This window comes from Carassius carassius, chromosome 15, assembly GCF_963082965.1.
Source record: "Carassius carassius chromosome 15, fCarCar2.1, whole genome shotgun sequence".
Lineage (NCBI taxonomy): Eukaryota > Metazoa > Chordata > Actinopteri > Cypriniformes > Cyprinidae > Carassius > Carassius carassius.
The window spans coordinates 6903544-6921381 of record NC_081769.1 but is presented as its reverse complement, the minus strand read 5'-3'; the positions used below and the strand labels follow the sequence as shown (position 1 = coordinate 6921381).

At 37.0% G+C, this 17838-nt stretch overlaps 1 protein-coding gene across 1 annotated transcript in view; it reads left to right on the top strand.

Annotated features, from left to right (window-relative positions):
- LOC132158058 (protein PTHB1-like) overlaps positions 1–17838 on the top strand; it is a 126262-nt gene that overhangs the window by 80830 nt on the left and 27594 nt on the right. The window lies entirely within an intron of this gene.

Genomic DNA, 17838 nt, shown 5'->3' with positions numbered 1-17838 from the left:
CCAGATATTTAATATGTTTCGATTTCCTTGGATCCTCAGTAGTGCACCCCAAATATTGGAGAAAGCCTGAATGCTCATTAGTTGGTTGTTGTTTTTGTCTTTGAAGAGGAAGATCTGCTCAGACATGTACCTCAGTCGCCAGCTTTCTTCTGTCTGAGTTATTAAACGTACCATTTCCCCTAACAACACAGAAATATTTAGACAGAGGAAGCCATTAAACAGGAACAGTGAGGAAGGATATCTGATACAGTTGAAAGGATTCAAACATTGTGTGTGATGTTAAATGAAACAGAAGCCAGTCTTTCGTGTGTCTCTCATCTCTTTTAATACACATTCAGAGTTCACATGTCCTCTGTGGATCTCACATCAGATCAGCAGCTAGACTCTGATGTAACACTATATATTTATCAACATGGATTGTTGGCTATTAAACACCCTAAATTCAGGTCCATGTAATTCCAGCAGTGGCTTAAGGGCCGGCAGTACAGTCGAGGTAACCGCACTGGGGCCCTTCAATATTTTTTTAGTTTTATGATTGCAATAACAGATAAAACAGCATATCTCGCTATTTTATGCACAAAATTAACGAAATGTATTATAATTATAGTATTTATTGTAATTATTATACTCTATGCATTCAATTAACTCATTTTTTTATCCTAAATGTAGATTCATTTAATAAAATGGCGTCTTAACAACTGTAAATAAAAACGGTCAGTTTTATCATTTCAAGGGATGAAAATGAATCTTAAAGGAACACTCCACTCTTTTGAAATTCCAACTCCCCTAGAGTTGAACAGTTGAGTTTTACCGTTTTCGAATCCATTCGGCCGATCTCCGAGTCTGGCGGCAGCACTTTAGCTTAGCTTAGCTTAGCATAGATGATTGAATCTGATTAGACCGGTAGCGAAGAGTTTCTATATTTTTCCTATTTAAAACTTGCCCTTCTGTAGTTACATCGTGTACTAAGACCAACGGAAAATAAAAAGTTGCGATTTTCTAGGCCGATATGACTAGGAACTATCGGTGGCACCCAACTACACAAGTAGTTGCAACTGCAACTACACAAACTAGCTGGGGACTATTTTCAGGCACTGTGTAATATAATTGTGCCTGCTGCACCCATGGTACAGCAGCAAAGTTCACTCTCTGCATTTTTTACATCAAAACCAAAAAATGAACAAATAACTGCGAGTGGTGGTGTTGGCGCAGTGGATAAGACACAAGCCTTTGGTGTGAGAGACCCGGGTTCGAATCCACTGTGAGACACCAATGTGTCCCTGAGCAAGACACTTAACCCCTAGTTGCTCCAGAGGCGTGCGACCTCTGACATATATAGCAATTGTAAGTTGCTTTGGATAAAAGCGTCAGCTAAATGTATAAATGTAAATGTAAAAAACACTGCCATACATCATGATCATTAGTAAATTCCCCCCTCCCCGCCCAAGTCATTAACAGAGTTGTATACCGTATATGAATTTCTCTTACAAACAAACTGTGATTGGTCACACTATGATCATATTTTAGACAGACATTTATTCCCTGTCAAAGTGTGCAGTTTTTGTCCATAACCAACTCCAGAGCGAAATGACTCCATGCCAGCAGTTGACATGTCATTCTGTACTCAAATTTCAGGTGGTAGTCCAAAAGAGTCAAAAAATCTATGTTGTAGTTTTTCTCTAGATGACTTTATTCAAACCACAAAAAGACAAACATACTGAAAAATGCATCTTCCAACCTGGGTGAAGTCATTACGTACATAAGAAAGAGTTTGGGGTAATTTGTAATTTAATGGAATACTATGATTTTTGAATGGTCTCCAAAGTCCAAAGCTTCTTGTTCATCACAAAGATCATCAATTCTCGATCTGTGAACATGTCCCACTAGGCCATCAAAGCCTCGCAATTTTGCACTATAACAACAGAAATCCTTTAGGATCCGAGAAATTTGTCATAGATGTTAAAACCATGGCCAAAATTGTACAGTGTGCACCAGGCTTTAATAGCAGACACTTAGATTACTCAGTGTATGGAGAGTTTATGATGAGAGCCAGTAATAAATGGCCTTTACATGCTGACATGTGTCATGATTAAGGCTTGATTGGCTTTATATATAGCAGATTGTCATATGGTTTCCATTATAATGCTGGTGCTCTATCAGATAGTGCTGAAACCTATAGATAGCAGAGATGAGAGGGAAGCTGATGCCCATATATGAGTTCCCACTAAACAGGCCTCATTAATCTCTCATTATGTTAATGTTCTCAGAGCAGCAGGGTAAATCTGCACAATTTACTCAAGACAAAATAGATTTACTCACGTGAAGCACACAAGAGACGAGACTTAATGTTAATTTCAATAGAGTTTAAAACTAAACTAACATAAACATACTCTGACAAGCATAAAAATACAAGACATGCAAATCTTAGTTGAAAATGCTTTGTTTTTTAATATTTTAGTCTGTCACATCTCAACCTGCACCATCTTGGTTGCATTTTTTTAAGCTTGCTGCAGTGTGTACACTGTACACTTTTTCAGTGACCTTCCTGAAGGGATTTAGTCTTTGTTAAAGTGTTGTGCTGTGAACCAAACCAACCAGCAACAAAGGAAAACACAACATTACAAACTTTGATTTGAAGCAAAATAAAGTATTTAACAATCTGACAAGACTGTGTACTTGTCAAGGGAATATGTGACCCTGGACCTCTTAAGTCGCTGTGATTAGTTTCTTTGTGATCGATGTGATCTAGTGTGATCGATTTTTCTTTTATGCCAAAAATCATTAGGATATTAAGTAAAGATCACGTTCCATGAAGATATTTTGTACATTTCCTATTGTAAATATATCAAAACATTGCATTGCTAAGAATTCATTTGGAAAACATCAAAGGGGATTTTCTCAATATTTAGATTTTTCTAAATATTATAAATATCTAGACTATCTTCATGTGTTATGTTCTCATGATTAGTTGTGATCAAATACTTATAGAAGTATGTTTCTTTCCTTCCATTCTCTTTATTTTTCTCAGTTTAATGCAGAAGTGTACATTACTGTGCATGTGCAACTCATGTGATGTGAGCCATGTATAAAGGTTTGTTCATGCCATCGGAATTGCCATAATTAGGAGATTCTGACTCGTAAAAAGTGGTCACGTCCACGTAGTACTAGTAATTACAGCTTGTGGACTGGGAGTTTTCTGAGAGCTACGATTTGTACCAGTGACCGCTGTACCACCTGACCACCGCAGGCTCTGTTTAGGCGTTGATAGTCTTGCCGTAGAAAAGTATAAGTCCGAGACCAAGGACATGAGAACGTAGAACGTCACATGTTGTCATCGCGAAATTACGGTAATTACGATATGGTGTGAACGCAGAATAATATGTCATGTGTGTTTTAACACAAACATTAAACAAAATTACTGAAAACATTTAAAATGATAAACTTAATACCAAATATGTAGCTAGCGAGAATTGATATATATGTGCCCTTTCATAATTTCTATCATATTTTCCCTTTTAAAACTAGTTTATGCTTCTTTTGATTCTTCTTTCAGCTCTTTGCAAAACATTGCTCTGTTTCTTTGAGCTTCCTGCCCAACACAGAAACATTGAATCTACTAATACTATGTATTTTATATCAATTTAAATATCAGCTATTTGTGAAAATAACATTTTTAGATCAACCAAGGTGATTGCAGATCACAGGTGCAACATGTTTGAAGAACAACAGAGAGCATCTGAGGCAACATTTAAGTTCATTTGCAGTTTTGCTTGGTTAATTCGGTTGCACTTTATTTTACAGTACGTGTAATAACATGTACTTATAGTGTACTTACAGTGTATTTATCTAAGAAAGTTCTGGTAATACAAGGTAACTACATGGGGTAGGGTTATGTTTAGGGGTAGGTTCAGGGTTAGTACCTAGTTATTACATAGTTATTGTAATTACTATAATAAGTACATAGTATGTACATGAGGAACAGGACTGTAAAATAAAGTGCTACCGTTAATTCTATAATTGTTATTATACAGTATCAGAGTTTGAACCCAGACACTTTACTTTACAAAATTGCACCATAGGCTATCATGACTCAGTCTTAGTGCCAGAACTGTCACTGATGGCGACTAGGTGCATAATGCCCCAGGTCCTGAATTCTTTCTAATTAATTGATTTACCAAATGCTCAAAGTGTAAAGACCTCCACACTCCCACATGCTCATGAATTCTCAATATTACTGGTGGCATTGTGGTTTTACTGCAGTAAGAAAAAAAAACTCACTTCTGATGAGGTTGTGAATCTGGCATTGAACAAAAGTGGCTTTTGTGTCGTTTTTAACAATATACCTTTAAGTTTGTTAAAAGGAAGCAATGAACAGTAAACTATACTTTTCCAGATCCCAGCTGTCCAGTGGGCTGTAAACCGCACTGCATGTGCTATCAGAGCATCGATGACTAACGTATGTTCCTCATCACGGTCCCCAACACTCTGCTCAGGCTGTGCACAATCTGTGTTTGTTGTTGAAGTTTTTTGCCAGTGGCTAAAGTTTTTATTACGTGTGTTTGAGTTGATTTTGTTTAGGCCATATGGTAATCTCCTAGTTTAATCAGATAGTCAGTAGTTTTCCAGAAAAGAATGATCCTAAAACAAAAATCTTCTTTCTCTCTTTCCCCCGTGTGGACTGAAACACACGTACAAATGTAGTTAGTTCCCTCCAATTACGCAGTAAAAACTGGGATATGTTCCATCCTAAATATTGAGGGATGGAAATTAGATACATTTCCAGGTAGCGCTTGTTAAAAAAGACAAGAAAATGCTAAGCAAAAATGTGTTGATGGCAAAGCTGTCGACAGATGTGTTTAATTGCATTAATTAATTAGATCTGCTTCATGGCAACAGCACAGCAGGGAAAGTGTAAGGAGATTACACAAGCTGATCTGTTTGGAGTTAGTTGGCAGGACAGTCGGTGTGGTTTTAGTGGCGGGCGGCCAGCCATCACTGCGGACAGAGAACTCAGTAAGAAACCGCCCGCAAACACTCGCACATTCCAGATCTCCCGCAAGCTCTGAAATGAGAATCTCCTCTAAATCACTGTCCACTCCCTGACTCCTACAAGAGATTCATAGCCTCCTAAAAACTGACTCCCTCTCCTATGTATATACAGTATATGTTGGAGGCAATAGACTTATTCAACAAATTATCACAGGACTTAATTATATATATTTTTTTTTAATTTTAAATATATTTTTCGAGGGAAACCCATTCTTCCAAAAATATTATCTCATTTATAGCCAGAAGTTGGAAATACCTTGACTAAGCTGCTGTGTTTATTTTCTAATGTTAGCATGGCCACACAAGCAAGCTAGTTTCAACATTAGTGACATGATGCACTGCAGATGGGAAAATCTGGTCTGGTGAGTTCCAACAGACACGTACACAATAAATACAGTATAGCCATTCTAGTAAAGTGTATATTTTTATTATTTATTAAGTGTCAGTTCACCCAAAAATAAAAATCTTTTACTTACCCTGTAAGACCTGTATGCATCCTCAGAACAAAAGCTAAGATTTTATTGTTTTTTATTACATTTTTTTAATGAATATTCCGTTTTAATATTCTATCATATCCATCCATTACCCGTCCAAGTCTAGGCAATCAACATTTTCAGGCTTCAAAAAGTCCATAAAGACACTTTAAAATGAATCCATATAAACCAAGTCTGCTGAAGAGAAACAAAAATTGAATATGGTGAATAGATCCACATTTAGGCTTTTATATAGATATAATATTGATCACCAAACATTCATGAAGAGTCAACATCAGTGTTTGGAAGCTCAAACGGGAGGCTTGATGTGTTTCTAGACGTAAACACATTTTAATTGTGTTCCGGAGATGATTGAAAGTCTTTTAGTAAAAGATGAAAAGTAAAAGGGTTTGCATAAAAGATTACAGATTTTTGAGTAACTTTGTATCATACAAATGGAATATGCACTTGTTTAGATAGCAGGAAGCCCCTGTTTTTACTTAAACAGAGCAGTGTTTTGAGAACGTCATAGATCCATATTGTTTAAACTCTTCAGGAAGTCAGCATACCAATGGCTTACTTATAGTTGTCTCTACATATTAACGTGGCACTGAAGTATTTAAACACAAAACAAGTACACATTACATCCTTCAATTAAGAATGAGGCTCTGGATTAAACCTGTGAGTCCCTTCTCTTCGGATCTATGGCTGCTTTGTCTGTTAAATCCACTTGCTGCTCTGTCCTGCTGACCGCTGCAGAAGCGGCGTGTGAGTCAGCACATCTGATTAACCCCTCACCCTCACTGCAGGGGTTTCGTGATTAACCATGACATCTGACATAGAACTCATAGAATTGTAAGATTTTTGTTTACACTGTGTAGGTATGGATATACTATATGCAGATTCTCTCAGATGATTTTCTACATTGCAGCTCCTCCTCCTGCATCAATGTCTGCATTTGACAGCTTTTTGTCTTTGTTCTCTCAGATGGTCACAGAAGCAACACACTTTTTGGTTGGCATTATGGTTTTCCCACTTGATAAAATAAGAAGCACTTGACAGCATTTAAATATAAATGAATGAATTGATCATTCTTACTGCTTGATTAGATCTTAATTATTCTGATTAAGCATGTTCTTTGTTCAGATCAGTGAACAGATACATAAAAAAAATCTGGCTATGTGTTTGTATGTGAAACTTCTCGCATTGTCACAGCCATACAGTATGTTTACAAGCTCTGAAGATTTAATATACTGTTGTTAACTTTAGGGAACTAAACATTCCCTGACAATAGCAGGTACTTGAATAAAGAAAAAAATTGAATACAACAAAAAAAGAGTAGAAGCAAAACACATACAGCGTTATGTGAAAATCAAATAATAGAACATGGATCCTAACTAATCACTTCATTGTCATTGCGTAAAGATACATCAAGACAGGTGTCAACCTTTGTATGAAAATATCCAGTTTCAGTTCGAGCTGGGCAGTCATATATTCCATTAAGTAAACAGATTTAAGTTTTTCTAATATCCACTGGGATATTTTTGGTGGGTGTAGCTTCATCCAGTTTACTGTTATGAGATCTATTCTGCATGTACTCTTATTAAGTACACAATAAGATTACATGCAGAATGTATCTCTGGTTTTTACTGCAGAAATCCTGGGGTATGCCTTCAAGCAAAACTTATGTTTGGTTTTGTTAACACTGTTGATTAAGTTTAGGGTAGGGTTTAATGTAGGTTGTATTTTATTTACCTACACAAATGTAATTACGTATTAATATTTAGTGCCTCTAACTAAACTGCCAGATACATACAACTAACATGGATTGACGTTCATCTGTTTTGGATGAAAGTGAATACACTTACAGTGGCATTTACTGTACATGTCACATTGTCACAAAACGTGCAAGAAGCAATGTCATATTTTGCAGAAATGTCACCACAGGCTTGTTACACAGGGGGTGGGGGGGGGACATGGACATCCATCAAAAAATGCATTTTTCTACTGTCACCCTCTTTGATAAACTGCATTATTTTAATGAAGCGCTTCAGGATCAGATGGTGTGTTGGGTATTTTGGGCTGTTTAAGGTTGTCTGAGGTCAGGTCTCATGGTGATACTTCCTGAAGCTGTGACAGAAACACTGATCCAGGTTGAGCTTGCAGCCTATTTTTATCCTCAGCTGTTGTAATTAACCTCACCTATTAACTGCAAACTATAAAATTGCTCTCTGATCAGCAGAAGGGCATCGTGCTGAAAGAATGACCTCACTGCTTTGCTGCGACATCCATCCGCCTCCAACAGTTGCTCAGGCCCTAATCCTGCTCCGATTGTACCTTCCAAGGATTAGAGAGCATTTTAATTTAGCCAATCAGTTCATCTTAAATCAACAAGGCTCTAAGTCCAGTCTGCCATGTCAAACACAAACAGCCACATGCCCTTGACCTCAAACACAAACATAAACCCTACTTGTGCAGCCACAGAGTGCAGTCATGAAGCTGGTGACACATTTTCTTTAAGTGGCGTGTAGTCTTCTATTTAGAACAATTCTATGTATTATATTAACTGTTAGTTTTTTTATGTGTTAAAAGAGAGGGACTATTTTCTACTGTATTTCCTCAGTGGTTTTCTCACTTCCAACTGTGAAAGAGCATTTTATCCATGTTAGTGCTCTCTGACAGTTTGGAAGAGAGTGATTTAATCACAGCTGGTTAGATTTCACAGCTGAGGAGAGTGTAAAATCCCAACTATAATTAAGTGTGCAAAATTAACAGTAAGCCCTCATTTCTTTTCTTTTCTTTTTTTCACTTTCATCTGCATATCTCAGTTCTTTTAGATCACTGCACAGTTTGTATATGAAACCACTTTTGACGATGCCTTGTCACAGCCACAAGTTTATAACCTCTAAATATAAAACCATGAATTAGAAATAATGAAATTGTGAAATAAATGTTTTTAGACTAGTCTGGGTGTAACTGCCCTCTTTTCTATGTTAAAACTTAGTTAGATCAGCCAAAATGAAATTTTATTAAAAAAAATAATAATTAAACTACATATGGAGTTTTGTGTAGCCCAAAAAGAGATGTTTTGCAGAATGCTCACACTGCTCTTTTTCATACAATGAAAATGTATGGGAACAGACACTGTTGAGTTCCAAATGTACAAAAACATGGTACAAAATACCATACAAATATCATAAAGCAACATTAAGCAAATTCATTTTTATGTGACAAAAAGACTAAAATTTAAACCATTATTCATTTAACAAAAATCGTTCTCTACTGTATTTCAGTTAAATTATAATTTGTTATAAATTGTACAAAATCTTAGAGATTAATAATCTGAAAAGGACTGATATAAGTATATTCAATTTGATCTGCATACATACATCAATAATTATACAATATAATATATAGCAAAACATGCTGCGTCAAGACCAGGGGTGTCCAGTTTTTCTCCTAGAGTCCCAAAAAAAAATAATGGCACAATTGTAATTTTTTTGGTGAACCGTTCCATTAATCATTTTTATTCTTCAGTCTGGACCTTGTAACACAGATGTTGAGAAGTGCCAGGACATGGACGTGTCTTGTCTCATATTCAGAGCTTGTAAGGATAATGAGAGTGGACTTTCCCAGGATTCAGTGCTGGAATGTTTCATTTCATTAGTGTGCTGTTAGCTGCTCCATGGGCTCTCGGGACACTACAACAATGTTTAGAATAAATTATTTCCCCATGTATACCTACAGGAAGACAGTGATTTATTCATATCCTGCTTTTGGTTGCTACCAGTAACATGGGCTCAAAGTAAAACATCAAGATCTCATACCTGTGGCCTCCCTCCCTCAGAGCACATTAAAATCTGTAGTCACAATCACTGCAGGCTCATTGTTGCATGTGGGGAAAAAAAAGAGCTCATGTGTCTGGGTGGATGTACTCATCATGACTTGCACAATGTAGACAGAGGTTGTGGTTTTCGGCACTCACCCCAGACAAAAAACTAAGGCCTTAAAATAGAGCTCTGTCAAACGTACTCAAAACCGATTCCATTCACCAAAGCCATTCACATTTAATATAGCAATCGCCACCATATCATGATAATGATTGTTGGAATCACTTTCGGAATGATGATTAATGATGAAAACATTGGCAATTATATTGATAAAGTGTGTTAGCATTTAAAGCGACAAAGGACATAACTGCAATGCAGGCTTATTATACACAATGTTATTAGTAGTCTGTTGGTGTCTATATAATTACCATCATAGTTATCGTTCCAACCCAAAAATGTTTTAAAACTTATAATAATAATTAAACTAGGTTTCTGTTCACATTTTCAACTGTAAATTTGGTGCATCTACATTGAATTTGAATTGAATTGAGGTTGACAAATAGGATGAACGATTATAATTAATATATTAATTTAATGCAAATAAGGCTTATAATAATTAACAACCACACATCCATGTTGCTGTGTTGTAAATATGAAGGCACAACATAATCACTAACTCAAGTAGAGCTCTGTAGAATTCTGCTTCTTGAATGTAGAATCAATGTTCCCATGGAGATAATCTCACACTCTCTTTCTCCCCGTCTCGATTTTTTTTTCTACGCTACACTGAGCTGAGTTGTTTGTCTTCCCAGCGTTAATGTAGCTCATCTCCATCTGTTTGTGCAACAGGAAGTCCATTTTCACAAACACCGATTCAGACTGCTGTGAGGCTCGATAGGTGGCCACTACTATGATTTAGTTCGGTTCCAATATAAACAGCCTCGTTGTTAAAAAATACAGCTTTTTAGTCCGTTACAGGACTTAAAAAAAAAAAAAAACATTGGTCCTTCACTTGTCCAGACATCATTTTAAGGCATTTTTGGAGAACTACTGTATGTATGCAGATGCTGTTCCAAAAAGTAGTTAGCAGAACATTGTTACTCTCTTTAAGATGATTCTAAAGCATTGCAAGTGTCCTTCAAAGACTACAAATACTACGACAAAGTTTGCTTTTTATTTAATACTGAAAAAGGAAACAATACATCTTGGCAAAATTTCAATCAATATTTCTTTGTTATACTCTTTCGCACTTATAATTATTTTTAGGATTATTTAAGTACAACGTGACTATTGAAACCATTGACTTGAATCTTCCATACGCTTGCAGTCACTTATAAGTTTCCATTTTGATGCTATTTTTCTTTTCACATCTGTGTTATGCTTACTTAGTAAAGCAATGTTTATGAGCGTGACACCGCGTTGTTTACAAGGGTAGCCGCTGATTTTCAAGAAGTGGCACCTACCACCAGTGAGTGAATTAGCATTTTTAATTCAGCCCGTCTGCCATTTTTTATATAGAACATGCGTAATCATTTATTAGGCTGCAATATGACACTTATTGTTTAAGAAAACTTTTTTGGTCAAAATACTGTTTTGCCAGTCCAGAGTTTGCAGGTATGATGAAGGCAGCTACCTATACTTCCCTAAACAATGCTTGCTTCACAACAGCTGTGTGCTCTATTTGGCTATCTTTCTGAATATAAAACAGACTTATCATATCCCTAGCACAGAACAAAGTCTAGTATTGCCTTTTTAATGCACAGCCAGAGCCTCCGCATATGATTGCAGAAACCAAATCCCCAATCGAGCCTCATTTTCACTCATGTTTAACCTGTCTCCCATATTCTCCTGCACTCTCCCTATACCTCTCTGCAGTTAGTGTGGTCATTCATCTACTTCTTGGCAGTGGAGATGTGTTTTCCACTGTACTCTGCTCTACTGAAGTGAGTTTGTATATGTACATATGTTTTTTGTGTTGTGAAGATAATAGTCTTTGAATACAATCATTGTTCTGGATCAGTCATAGTGCTGCTTACTCAAGTGCTCCAGCCTTTTTACAGCAGCCAAGGCATTAACCCGCTCTAAATCCACATGTTTTCATCCCTTCATCCTCTCATTTATACTGTAATTAGTGCTGGCTATCCCCTGGACAATGCACTCTTCTCTCTGAAAAATGTCTGTCACCATCCTGTCTTCATTCACTCCAGTGTGTACACTTGTTTGATCTGCGACTTAATACAGAGACTAAACAGGAATATTTCTCTCTGATAAATGATGTCTTCAAATCCTCAAAAATTCCTCCCAAGTAGATCTATAATAGCTGTAGAGAGTTATTTATTAGCATTCCTATTCATCTCAACAGCAGGTGCTCATCTACAACATTTACATGGTACTGCTTTTGCTCATACTTTACATTTATGCATTTGTCAATTTTATCCGGAGAACTTTTGGTGTGACCTAAGTCTGTTTGTCAGTTAGTTGCGGTTCGTTTGGTTGGTATGACAGCATTCTTCTTACCTCATGGGCACACCAGCCAATCGCTTGAAGGATCTTGTGAACTCCAGTATGGTTGCTGTCAGTATGAACATGACCTTTCCTAAATTGTAAACCAGTGTTGGCATATAGTTTGCATGTTTGCATGCTCCTGGTCACAATTTTGAGAGCTGTTTCTAAAGGCTGGAATACACTACACATTTTTTACCTAGATTTTTGAGCCGATATACATAGCTGCCAAAGTCAGAGACTGTCTGCAGATTTGAGTCGACAGATTTCACAGAAAATCATATAGTGTATGATGGGAACAGACTCAACATTTTTTAGCTTCAAACTATGGGCCAGATTTACTTACAGATTGTACCAGAGCAAACACAGTTTTGGCGTAACTTGCGCCAGCGCAAACCCTCTTCTGTCAGGAGAGACATGCAGTGACAAAGCCCTATTCTAATTTGCGCTACTCCTGGTAGATTGCATTGGTCATTATAGAAATGATCTGTTCTTTACTTTGACCATATTTAGTAAATGTGGCCCTACAGTTCCATCTAGTTGGAGAATATCAAACACATTTGATATTTTGAGGCGATTTTAGAACACATTGTTTTAATTTGTCATGCATCTCTTAGCAACAAGGTGCACATTTCTTTTGTGAGTTTGTTGTGTTCGGAGCAACCACAACAAAAATATGCATTCTTAGCATCTGTTGTATAAAAGGCAAGTGCCTTTCTTGGTGTGTATACAGATTTGTTGGTGAATCAAACATGTCAAAAATATGAATAAAATGTTTGTCCTGAGTCGTTACCTAGTTACAGTGATAAACAGTGGAGCTGCATGATAGTGATGTTCTGGCAATGCTGCCTGTCTTTTCAAGTCCAAAGTATGGATATGCATGTAACATGAATTTCATTATCTGTATAATATTCATGTTATTGAATGTGTACAGCCCAATTTTTCTAACCACACCTGCTATTATTTTGCAGTCAAAAAGACAAACATTACAATCAACTTCTGGACACTGCAACAAGAATAAATGCCTGCACTGATGACTACTTGTTTGAGAGGGTTATGAGATAGCTGCACCTCATTTTTATTAGTCTTAACTTCCAGAGAGATATACGGTGGCCGAGACAGCTCAACACGCTGCAACTTAAGAAAACGCATGCAAATTGAAAAAACATCAGCAAGTGAAGAAAACATCTTCATCAGTTTGACAACACAAGTGTTGCAAATCATCACAACACATGCATATAACGAAACGCGCTACAAATCCTCACAAAACTTGCATACAACGAAACGCATTGCAAATCATCACAACACATGCATATAACGAAACGCGCTACAAATCCTCACAAAACTTGCATACAACGAAACGCATTGCAAATCATCACAACACATGCATATAACGAAACGCGCTACAAATGCTCACAACACTTGCATACAGCGAAACGCGCTACAAATCCTCACAAAACTTGCATACAACGAAACGCATTGCAAATCATCACAACACATGCATATAACGAAACGTGCTACAAATGCTCACAACACTTGCATACAGCGAAACGCGCTACAAATCCTCACAACACATGCATACAGCGAAACGCGCTACAAATCATCACAACACTTGCATACAATGAACGCGCTGCAAATCATCACAACACATGCATACAGCGAAACGCGCTACAAATCATCACAAAATTTGCATATAACGAAACGCACTGCAAATCATTACAACACATGCATATAACGAAACGCGCTGCAAATCATCACAATACATGCATATAACGAAACACGCCGCAAATACTTTACAACACATGCAATTAACAAAAGCGCTGCAAATTCTTCACAACACATATAAATTAAGAATCGCTGCAAATCCTCACAGCACATACAGATTATGAAACAATTAATGAAGCATTGCAAATTTATTTTCATTAACCTTATATTTAGTTGAGAATATTAAAGTTAGCCATCTTAAGTAAGGTTTTACATTTAATCATGTAATTATTTAGCTTATTTAGGCTAATAATATCCAAAAGATAAAGGAATCATGGTGTTTAAAAAACACCATGAAAAAAAAAACTGCTTTCAGTTCACCAACAACTCCACTGACCAGTAGCCACTGCACGATAAACAAATCCAAATCGGGTCAGACACTTTTTGAGGCCTCCTTGAAACATTTCCATTGTGGTCAGTGCTAATTGCAGCGCTTTTGTTAATAGCATGTGTTGTGATGATTTGCAGCGCGTTTCGTTATATGCATGTGTTGTGATGATTTGCAACATTTGTGTTGTCAAACTGATGAAGATGTTTTCTTCATTTGCTAATGTTTTTTCAATTTGCATGCGTTTTCTTACGTTGCAGCGTGTTGAGCTGTCTCGGCCACCGTAGAGATAAAACATTGACACTGGACAAAGATGAAACTTTCATGTGTTTGACTGCCTTTGTTCATGCAATTAAATGGATTATTGAAAGGCTAGATGGTTTAATGTACACATACCATAAGCATTCTCATCAACACTGAAGTAACACTTTAGGCGTCACTAGAGACAATAAGCAGTGGCACCAAAAGCACCAGTCTGGGAATACTGTTCAAGCTTTACAGTTACTTGCAATCAATCAGTCAATAAATAAATTGGATAAACATAGCAACATGGAAGAAAGATCTGTCACTACCGTGACTTTAACCTCACCAATGCTGCATTCGATCATCCACTGATCCTGCATTCAAATTCTTAGCTCATAATTAGTACTAGATGGAATTTTGTGGACTGCTGGGGATGAAAAGCAATGTAAAATTTAATTAAAAGGAGCTGAGAATATTATGATTCCATGTGGTCCCACTCATAGCTCACTAAATTTATCAGCAGAAAAATTTCAGCGTTCTCTTTCTTTCTAAGGTTCCACACTGAAGTTATAAAAAATGTCCTTAAATGCACACACACACACACACACACACACACACACTCAAGTCTTAACAATCCGCAGGCCCGCCGGCCACTGAAGCACTCAAGCATTCCATCCCAGACATAGAGCATCCTTTGTTTCCATGTTAGTGAATAAATGCATGTTAAATATTTACTTTACTCCAATGAGCACTGCAATCTGATCGAGGTTTATGCCCCACACATAACCTCAAATAGGCCTCATTCAAATCAGCACATGCCAGTTGAGGCAAACTTTCGCGTACTCATATTTCTTTTTCTTTTTTTCCCCCTTTCTGGGATAGAGGAAGTCGAACATTCCTGTGTAATCCCAGCAATCCTTCTGTTTTTTTTTTTTAATCTTTTACAGAGTTTGTTTTGTACAACGTACCCTTGCAGGTCATTTATTATTGTTATTATTATTGGTGTTTAATGTAAAAGAAACTGCTTCTATAGCTAGGTAAATCTTCCCACACACCTCACTCCATCTTCCTTTGTTTAATCAAGAGTCTTTCTATCCTAGTTGTCTTCTTCGTGAAATGGTGTGGTACTCTTCAGAGAGCATTTATTGTATATGTCGAAGTTAAAATAGTGTGTGAGAGATTCTGACCCTCTCACGCACACAATGTGTAAAGCTTTGTCACCACTGACCTCTCGCATGTTATGTATAAACACAATGTCTCTCCCACAGATGCTAAGAAGAGAGTGTGTGTGTGTGTAGGTGTTCCTGTCTGCTCTCAGCAGGATTAACTCATATTTGCTACGTGTGGTTTTTGGAGGGCTCCTGAAAAGGCTAAGTAAACAGTCTATGATGAATGGTTTGGCTGTGTCCCCCTGTGCTGATGCACACAATCACCTCACTATCCCTCACTGGGTGTGGCCCACACAGCTGACCACAATGAGCTCTGTACGCCAGACAATGGTCCCCGTGAAACCCAATCCAGCTAAGGAAGCATCTCTTCCACCCCCCAACACCCCCTTAACCCCAACTCTAGAAATAACCAGAGAACTTTTCCTACTATAATCAAATATATTTTCTAGTTTTTTTACAGAGCCAGAGAGAGGAATATTTAGTTGTGTGATGGGAGATTTATCTTTTAAATCTGCACACTCAACTCAGAACACACGTGCATTATATTTCTTTGCAGAAGCTGCATCAAAGCAGCTTACGATTTAGTGCAAAAAAAAATAACACAAAAACCTTTTAGCTGAGGGTTTCCCATTAAATAGATTTTGGCAACCCTCAACAGTTTCATAATGAACCAGAAAAAAGAAAAAAAAAATATATATACAGTACAGACCACAAGTTTGGACACACCTTCTCATTCAAAGAGTTTTCTTTATTTTCATGACTATGAAAATTGTAGAGTCACACTGAAGGCATCAAGGGCTATTTGACCAAGAAGGAAAGTGATGGGGTGCTGCGCCAGATGACCTGGCCTCCACAGTCACCGGACATGAACCCAATCGAGATGGTTTAGGGGTGAGCTGGACCGCAGACAGAAGGCAAAAGGGCCAACAAGTGCTAAGCATCTCTCGGGGAACTCCTTCAAGACTGTTGGAAGACCATTTCAGGTGACTACCTCTTGAAGCTCATCAAGAGAATGCCAAGAGTGTGCAAAGCAGTAATCAAAGCAAAAGGTGGCTACTTTGAAGAACCTAGAATATGAAATATTTTCAGTTATTTCACACTTTTTTGTTATGTATATAATTCCATATATAATTCCACATGTGTTAATTCATAGTTTTGATGCCTTCAGTGTGAATCTGCAATTTTCATAGTCATGAAAATAAAGAAAACTCTTTGAATGAGAAGGTGTGTCCAAACTTTTTATCTGTACTGTATATATATATATATATATATATATATATATATATATATATATATTTACACTTTTCATCCTAACATTAAAGAGATAAAACAGTGTATTTTTACACAGTCACATGGCATTTTGTAAATATTTTATGTTTTGGTGAAATGATGGCTAATTCATATATCAGTATACATGATTTCATTTGTACATTTTTGATTCACATCATACAAATTGATACAAAAAAACTGCTGCCATGTAAATGAGTTATTCATGAGATCGGGTTTAGCGAAATCACAAAAGTTTGAGATTTATTTAAATATGTTGGGCCAGATTTACTTAACGGCAAATTTGCCTTAGAGCGTAATTGACCATTTGCAGAGACCCGCCCTCCTTAGGTACTATAAATACATCGCAGAGCAAAGAGGAAACTGACAACGTGCAGACTGACAATAAAGAGCAGGTTACTTCTGATATGAAGCAAGTTTCAGGACTCTCAGCTTTCAAATTTTGTCATTTTTAAAGAAATTCAAACCACATATACCGTTTTTGGCTCTTCAATGTCTCATGTCCGATCACTGTATTGCCTCAGTTCGACCACGTGAACTTCTTTTCATATATAAGCAATCAGGAAATGAACATAAATGAACATCAGAAAGTATTTTAGAGATTGTATAAAAATATGGACATATTGTCGGTGAAGTCATCCGTAGTTTTCTTAAGAGAGTTTTTGAAGCATAAAATGGGTGGAGTGGGGCGTCGCCTTCTTGGCAGTGCGTCACCGAGTGTCACTATATAAAGTTATTTTTGTTTTATTTGCGTAAATAAAGTATTCTCGCCGCTTCATAACGTTATGGTTGAACCACTGATGGCAGTCTGTGGGATAGTAACAATACTCACGGTTTTCATCCAAAATCTTAAATTGTGTTCCGAAGATAAACGTAGCTTTTACAGGTTTGGAATGATATGGGGGTAAGTGATTAATGACAAAATTTTGATTGTGGGGTGGAGTATCACTTTAACCCTCTGCACATTTTTATATTTAGTTATATTGAAAAAGTTTCAATTCAGTCAATCTTTTTTACCCCATTTTATCATGGAGATTGGCCATTGATTTTGGGCAAGAAGGCAGACTGCAGCAGTGGCGCATAATATAACTACATTCTGATTGGTCATATCACTTGTCAATCAAGCTCTTTGCGCTGATGTCAGGGGAAATTTCTGCGTGTGATTTACTGACAGTGCGCACATTAAAGAACAC